We start from the raw sequence: 7,995 nt of genomic DNA, 5'->3' as shown, positions 1-7,995 counted from the left end.
AGATTCTGGGAAGCATACAGTGTTAGTTTTATTGGACCTTACATCTGCCTTTGACACTATTGACCACAATATCCTGATTAATAAACTTCAGGATCTATTAGGGATATCTGGATCAGCGTTAAAATGGTTTACATCTTACCTTTCCGGTAGAAGTTTTAGTGTTTTTATAAACCAGATCATGTCAGATACTGCAGGCTTATCGAGTGGTGTTCCTCAGGGTTCTGTCCTGGGACCGATTCTGTTCCTTCTGTATATACTCCCTCTAGGACAGATAATTAGCCAGTTTAAAGATGTCTCTTATCACTTGTATGCAGATGACATTCAGTTATACTGTTCTTTTAAGCCTACTGAGTTATTTAAACTGTCATCTTTAATCAACTGTCTGAGTGGGATCAAGCAGTGGCTAAATGATAACTTTTTAATGTTGAACTCGGCTAAAACTGAAACTTTAATCATTGCCCCTGAGCAGAGCATCCCTCTGATAAAACAACATCTCGGTGACCTAGGCTCGTCTGTTCAGCCGAGTCTCAGGAGCTTAGGTGTTGTTTTTGATGCGGCCATGTCGTTGGAGAAACACTCGAAGCAACTCATTAGAAATTGTTTCTTTCAATTAAGAAACATTTCTAAGATAAGACCTTTAGTGTCAAAGGCAGAACTGGAGATGATAATTCATGCTTTTATTTCGTCTCGATTAGACTATTGTAATAGTCTCTTTATTTGCCTTAATAAGAAGGATCTTGGCCGTCTCCAGACTGTACAGAACTCCGCCGCTAGGCTTTTAACGCACACAAGTAAAAGGGCACATATCACTCCTGTCTTAGCTTCACTCCATTGGCTACCAGTGAAATTTAGAATACACTTTAAAATATTGGTTCTAACTTTTAGAGCCCTGCAAGGACAGGCGCCCGCATACATCTCTGACCTGATACAGCTGCATACATCCTCGTGTAGTTTGAGATCAACAGGTCAGAGACTTTTAGTTGCCCCCCGTACTCATTTTAAAACAAGAGGGGACCGTTCGTTTCAAGCTGTGGCACCCAGGTTGTGGAACACCTTGCCTCCTTCCACACGCTGTTTGGACTGTGTGGAAAATTTTAAAAACCAGTTAAAAACCCTTCTTTTTAAAGAGGCTTTTAACTAGACTGTAGGGTGGCTAGGCCGGTCTAATGTGTACTTCTGTCCTTTTGATTAGGCTCTGTACTGTAATGTTTTTCATAAATGTTGCGTATTCTTCTTTTGTTGTGAAGCACTTTGTGATTTTTATCTGTGAAATGTGCTATAGAAATAAAATTTACTTACTTACTTACTTACTTACCAATAGTGCACTCACTGAAAGAGTCATTGTCGAATATATCCATTAGACATGTGAATAGATCAATTTGGCCCTTAGTGTACTTCAGGGGTATTAGGGGGTCGGCACTGTTGACTCAATGGGCCATCTATCTTCTTGCTTTGGGTGGCCCCCACCTCACGAAAGGTAGTTCTTTCCTCAGCGTAGTCAGTGCCTCACCCACCCTAAAATACAGTAAGGTGAATCCCCTTTTGGGATTCTATGTTAAATTGGAGCTTGCCTGCTCTCCTGAAGAACACAACTTCAATCTCGAAGCGTGTATCCACTGTGGCTGGTAATCTGTCAGAACTCCTGTCCGGGTTACGGCAATTACAGTTGCTGGTCCGTGGTACTTGGGTTCTCCAACCTTAGTGGGCTTCAGACTTTTCACGAACACTCTTTGTCCTGGAACAAAACTATGAGTGGGGTTTTCTGAGGGCAGAGGAAGACACAGGGAAACATCAGCACATATAGAATTTAGCTTTTCGACAAGGGAAGTCACGTAGTCCTCCTGGATCACCTGCATGTCACCTAAGGAAGAAATACCGGCACGGCCTTTGACCCACGGGGTCGGGAAAGGCCTACCCATTAGCACCTCGAAAGGTGATAACTTGGTAGTGGAAGATGGGGTCATCCGTATTTCGGTTAACACGGCGGGCAACAAATCTACCCATTTTCTCCCCGTTTCGAGCGCGGCTTTCGTTAGGCGAGTCTTTAGCGTGCGATTGCATCGTTCTACGACTGCTGAGCTCTGCGGATGATACGGAATGTTGAAGTGCCAATCAATAGACAAAGCTTTTGCTAGGAGCTGTGTCACCTTTGACGTGAATGGCGTCCCGTTATCGCTTTCGATAGTCGAAATTATTCCATAACGCGATATTATCTCCTTCGTTAAGATCTTTACTACCGTTTTAGCATCCTCTTTCGCGCACGGAAATGCTTCTGGCCACTTTGAGAATCGGTCAATGATGACCAAAAGATATTTTAGATTTCCTACAGGCGGCATATGAGTAAAATCGATCTGTACATGTTGGAACGGTGATTCTGGGTGTGGCAACGCATCATGCTTAATTGCTTTGTGCGGATTGACCTGCGCACATGTTAGACATGCGTCCAAAACGAGTTTTGCCGTTTTATGCACATCAGCAATGCAATACAATTGATTAATTGCCTGAACAACTTTTGCACAGCTTGTATGAGACAAACCATGGTAGTGCCTTATTAGAATAATTAATCCTAACTTTGGTATTGCAATTCTACCCTTTTCATCTCTTATGATCCCCCTTTCGTCCGGAGCACAACCACTTTTGGTCCAATGCTCCAAATCTGCCTGTGTCGGTTGACTTTGTACAATTTTGATGTCGATATCTGGTATATTCGTTATGTGCACGGTCATTGCTATCTGTGTTTCATCTTTTTGGTGAAACGGTGATTTAATCTGACTTCTGGCTGCTGTCTTTGCAGCTTCATCAGCCCTGCGGTTCCCTAAAGTTTGTTCATCCTCCCCTAAGGCATGACCTTTGACCTTCACTATGGCCACTTCCAACGGAAGCTGAACTGCTTCCGTTAACTGCCCTATCAGATTAGCATGTGCTATGGGCTTACCATCGGCTGTTTTGAAACTTCTTGCTTCCCACATTTTAGCATAATGGTGAAGCACACTCCACGCGTACTTGGAGTCTGTGTAAATTGTTGCTCGCTTCTCTGTCATTAGTTCACAGGCCCTTATTAATGCTACCAATTCTGCCGCTTGAGCCGAATTGTAGTCTAAAGCAAAAGCTTCAATTACTTCGCCTGAGTCTGAAACCACAGCATAGCCACAAAGGTAGACACCATCATAGGGTTTTGAACAAGACCCATCAACATAGATGTGTTCCCCCCCATCCAGGGGCGCATCCAACAGATCGACCCTGGAAGAACAAGAGGTTGTCAGTTCAAAGATGCAATCATGATCAATAGTCAAATCTGTTATCTCCATAACACCTAAAAGTCCCAGCAAAGCAGGGTTGATACATGCTGTCGTTTGTATACTAAGATACTATACTATTTCGTGTAGCCAGCAGAATAGCCTCATACCCTGAGCGCCTTTGCGCTGTCATGTGTTGTGTCTGCAAGTTATGTAAAATAGCGCCGACCTGATGCGATGCATACAATGTCATTGGGTGTGATAAAACAGTTTTCTCCGCCATCTGCACAATCAGAGCAGCTGCAGCCACAGCACGAAGACATGCTGGCATACCTGTGACTATGTTATCTAATTTCTTAGACAGATATGCTACTGGTCTATATGCGGAACCATGCAGTTGCACCAGGACACCTACAACTACACCCTCCGTCTCCCTAGCATGCAAGTGAAAAGGCTTGGTATAGTCTGGTAAACCCAGTGCTGGTGCTTTAATGATGGCTGCTTTCAATGCATCAAAATGTTCATCTGCCTCGGCAGTCCAGTCCAGACGTGTGTTTGGCGGAGTTTTGTGATCAATCAGACCTCTCAGGTGATTATCGTGGATTGCACAGTCAGGTATCCACGATCTACAATAGTTCACTAGTCCCAGAAAACTTTGGAGCTGCTGTACTGTTCGTGGGGACTTAATGCTTCTTATCAACTGGATCCTGTCTGTGGATATTGCTCTGAGGCCCTGCATCAGTACATGACCTAAGTAATTCACCTTAGTCTGGACCCATTGCAGTTTTTCTTTCGAGGCCTTGAAACCTGCATCCGCAAGCACATTGCAAACAATCACAGATACTTTTTCACAGTCCTCCTCCGTCTCTCCTGACACCAGGATATCATCTGCAAACTGAAGCACACACACCGTTGATGGCAAATCAGTCATTCTTGCCAAAGTTTTGTGCACTGCTGCCGAAAAGACAGCGGGTGAGTCTGCATAACCCTGTGCAAGGCGTGTCCATGAATATTGTTGCCCTCTATATGTAAAAGCTAACAGTCTCCGGGTGTACCGGCACAGAGAAAAAAGCTGCACACAAATCAATGACAGTGAAATACTTTTGTGAGTAAGGTACCGAATTCATAACAGTCGGAACATCAGGCACAATTGGTGCCAGTGGTATAATTAATTGATTGATAGCCCTTAAGTCTTGAGTTAATCGCCAAGTTTTTCCATCGGCTTTCACTACAGGGTTAATTGGTGTGTTGTATGGTGAATGTGTTGGTTGGAGGACACCCTGCTGGACAAAATTTTCAATCAAAGGCTTAATACCTTCCTCTTTATCTTTTGACAAAGGGTATTGTTTAATGTAAACAGGCTTAGTTGTTTTAAGCTTTGCTTTATATTGTTCCATGTCAATGAAACCAGTGTCATCCTTGAACTGAGACCATAACAAAGGGTTAATCATGGAGTCCACCCGTGCAGGCATACTGCCACAGGAAACAGGCGTGTGTGAGCCACTTGCCTGCTCACATGTCGGTAATGGATCGATGGATGCCTGTAAACTGGACAGAAAAGAGAAAACAACTTGCTTTTTAGTAAATTTAATATCCATGCCCAATTTATGCATCATATCACGACCTAAAAGGTTCAGCGGAGCCCCAGGTATAATGGTGAACTTGTGATAAAATGGTTTAACACCTGAAGCTTTAACCTCCAAGAGAGGTGTCACATGACATGCAATGTCAGTTCCTGTTATTCCCACAGAGTGAATTATTTGGTTAGTTATGGGACCCTCATATTCTTTAGATGTCATTGACGAAGCGTCTGCACCTGTATCAAGCAAAAATGTTTGAGGCTGCCCATTCACCATAAGGGTAAAGTAAGGCAAATCCTCTCCGATATTTGAGAATGTTAAGGTCATCATACATAATTCTGAACTGACTTCACTCTTTGGGCATCCCTATGCTTGGTTTGGGTGCCATTGGGTATGATATGTGGCACCCGAGTTCTCGTTTCCTCGGTGTGGCGGACGTCTCCTGTCATCAGAGTCATGCTCTGCAGGACGTGCTGGGGGCTGTGTACCCCCCGAGTTCACTTTAGGTTCATTCTGCCTTTGCAACTGCCAGCAGTCTCGTTTAAAGTGTCCTTTCCTACCACAATGGAAACATGTCATATCTGACTTCCCCTTTTGGTGAGACTTGATCCTGCCACTACACTAAGAGAAACATGACATGATGCAGCAGAATCATTACAGAAGCCTCTCCTCAAGGAGCAGCAACCTGATGCTCCTCAAGGCACAAACAAGACAAGACAGACTGTGACACTAACAAAACAGAGCAACATGATAATAAAATAAAAAACAGGGAAGCACAAGAGTCCAAGGGAAGGGGCACACAAGTCCAAACAAGGGGGAAGTCCAAACAAAAGTCCAAAGACAGGCAGACACGATAACCGGCATTACACGGACTGGATTGCCAGCTGAACAGCCGGCAGACACACGGACTGGGATAGCCGGCAGACACACGGACTGGGATAGCCGGCAGACACACGGACTGGGATAGCCGGCAGACACACGGACTGGGATAGCCGGCAGACACACGGACTGGGATAGCCGGCAGACACACGGATTGGGATAGCCTGCAGACACACGGACTGGGATAGCCGGCAGACACACGAACTGGGATAGCCGGCAGACACACGGACTGGGATAGCCGGCAGACACACGGACTGGGATAGCCGGGGCGGGAATGGCCGCGTGCACCGGGCTGGAATGGCCGCGTGCACCGGGCTGAAATGGCGCGTACACCTGCACCGACCGGGAATGCCCCGCTGCATCAACCTGGAACGCCCGGCTGCACTGACCTGGATGCCACGATCTTTGGCGGCCACAGGATTCCGCCGGCTTCGACCCTGGAGGGAAGACTGGCGGTCTCAACCCTGGAAGGCAGTCCGGCAGCCTCGGTCCCGAGCGGGAATCCGGCAGTCTCAACCCTGGTAGGCAGTCCGGCGGCCCCGACTCAGGAGGGAGTCCGGCGTTCTCGACCCTGGAAGGGGGTCCGGCAGCCTCTAACCCTGGAAGGGAACCCGGCGGCTTCGACCGCTGCCGCATTGATCCCTCTGTCTGCTGGGTCCGATTCTGTCATGATTCTCGTGGTGAGACACGGAGAGAGGAGCCAGGTGCAGACAGCGGGTAAGGGGTTAACATATTTTAATAATAAATAATAAAACATAGACCCACGTGGGGGTAACAGAACAAAACAGGGATACAATAACATGACAGGACTAAAACTAACTTCACTTAAACAAGACTTAAATTAACTTTTGACATGAACAGGAGCAACAACAACTAAAATAAAATAAAACTATTTTAAAGTGTGATGTCAGCGGTAGCGACGGGGCTATTTCGTAAAAGAGCAGCAGGTGGATGTCTACAGCAGCCTAACTTTACTTCAAATCTGAAGTGGGTACAGACCAAACTTCCCTTGCATTTACAACAAGACAAATGAAAGTGTCATGTGCACTTATGGATGAAACAACAGACAAATGTGTCGAGTTTGTGTGTGATGACCTATGACTTCAGAACAACGTCAACAGGGGCGATTCTAGGTTTTCAATGTTAGGGGGGCTCAGTCTCCAATTAGGATATATATAAAAAAAATAATACTGTACATAGCCACTCTCTTAGCACCACATACTGTTTACATTACTAAAACAAATAATTCAGAAAGAATATGCAGATTAAAGACAAGTTATTAATCGATCGATCTGGAACATTTATAATTCAAAGTGACAACAACTGTCACAAATCCACATAATAAATGTTCCAATCAACTGCTGAAAGAAATAACTTGATATGATATTGATATGTTTCCCTGCCATTCAATTCTGATTAGCACGAGCGCTGGCCCTCCTGTGCATGACTGCGTGTTCATGTATTAGAGTTTTAAAGGGGACTATAAAGTGATCCAGAATACTTGTACAGACTTGTTCTTACAAAATTTTAGGGGGGCTAAGCTAGAACTTTAGGGGGGCCTTATACACAACATTCAAACATGTTGTGTTTATATAGATGATTTTTAAACAGTCTTTTGTAATTGTTGATGAGAGCTATCTGTTACATTTTCTCATGACTAAACATAACATAACTTTACCTCAAGTTCTCTCTGTAGAATGGACAACCCATACATTCCCAGTCTTGCCATCCAGGAACGTGTCCACTGTCGGGATTCTTTTCTTTTTTTGTGCTTTTCTGATGCCAAAACAGCCAGTACATACCCTATAATTCCTATATCTTTATATTTTTATACTGCAGCCTTCGATCCCTGTCAGACCTGATTTACTTTCAGAATTCTTGAAAGATTTAAAGGTAATTAGGCATACGTTTTCACTGCTTCTCTTTTACCACCCATATTGTTCCAAGTATTGTTGTCAAAAGTACCTACACTTTATTTAGTAAAATCTTAAAGTGATAGTTCACCCAAGAATGAAAATTCCGCCATCATTTACTCACCCTGTTGACATTTCAAACCTGTATGACTTTCTTTCTTCCGTAGAAGACAAAGGAAGATCGAACAGTGGTACCACAACTGTTTTTTTAAGTTCACAATTATTATTTACTGCTTCTTTACACTTATGTATACTGTAGAACAAAAATGTTTTGTTTTACTGTAGTAAAGCATACATTAGGAGTTTATTTCCATTTTTGTAATTACAGGGGGAAGTCAGTGAGCTTGCAAGTAATTTTTCAGTTTATTTTTAGAATATAATTGCCAT

The sequence above is a fragment of the Barbatula barbatula genome (assembly GCF_947034865.1).
Source record: "Barbatula barbatula genome assembly, chromosome: 1".
In the NCBI taxonomy this organism is placed as follows: Eukaryota; Metazoa; Chordata; class Actinopteri; order Cypriniformes; family Nemacheilidae; genus Barbatula; species Barbatula barbatula.
The sequence above is the reverse complement of the archived record's forward strand: the minus strand, read 5'-3'. Positions refer to the sequence as shown.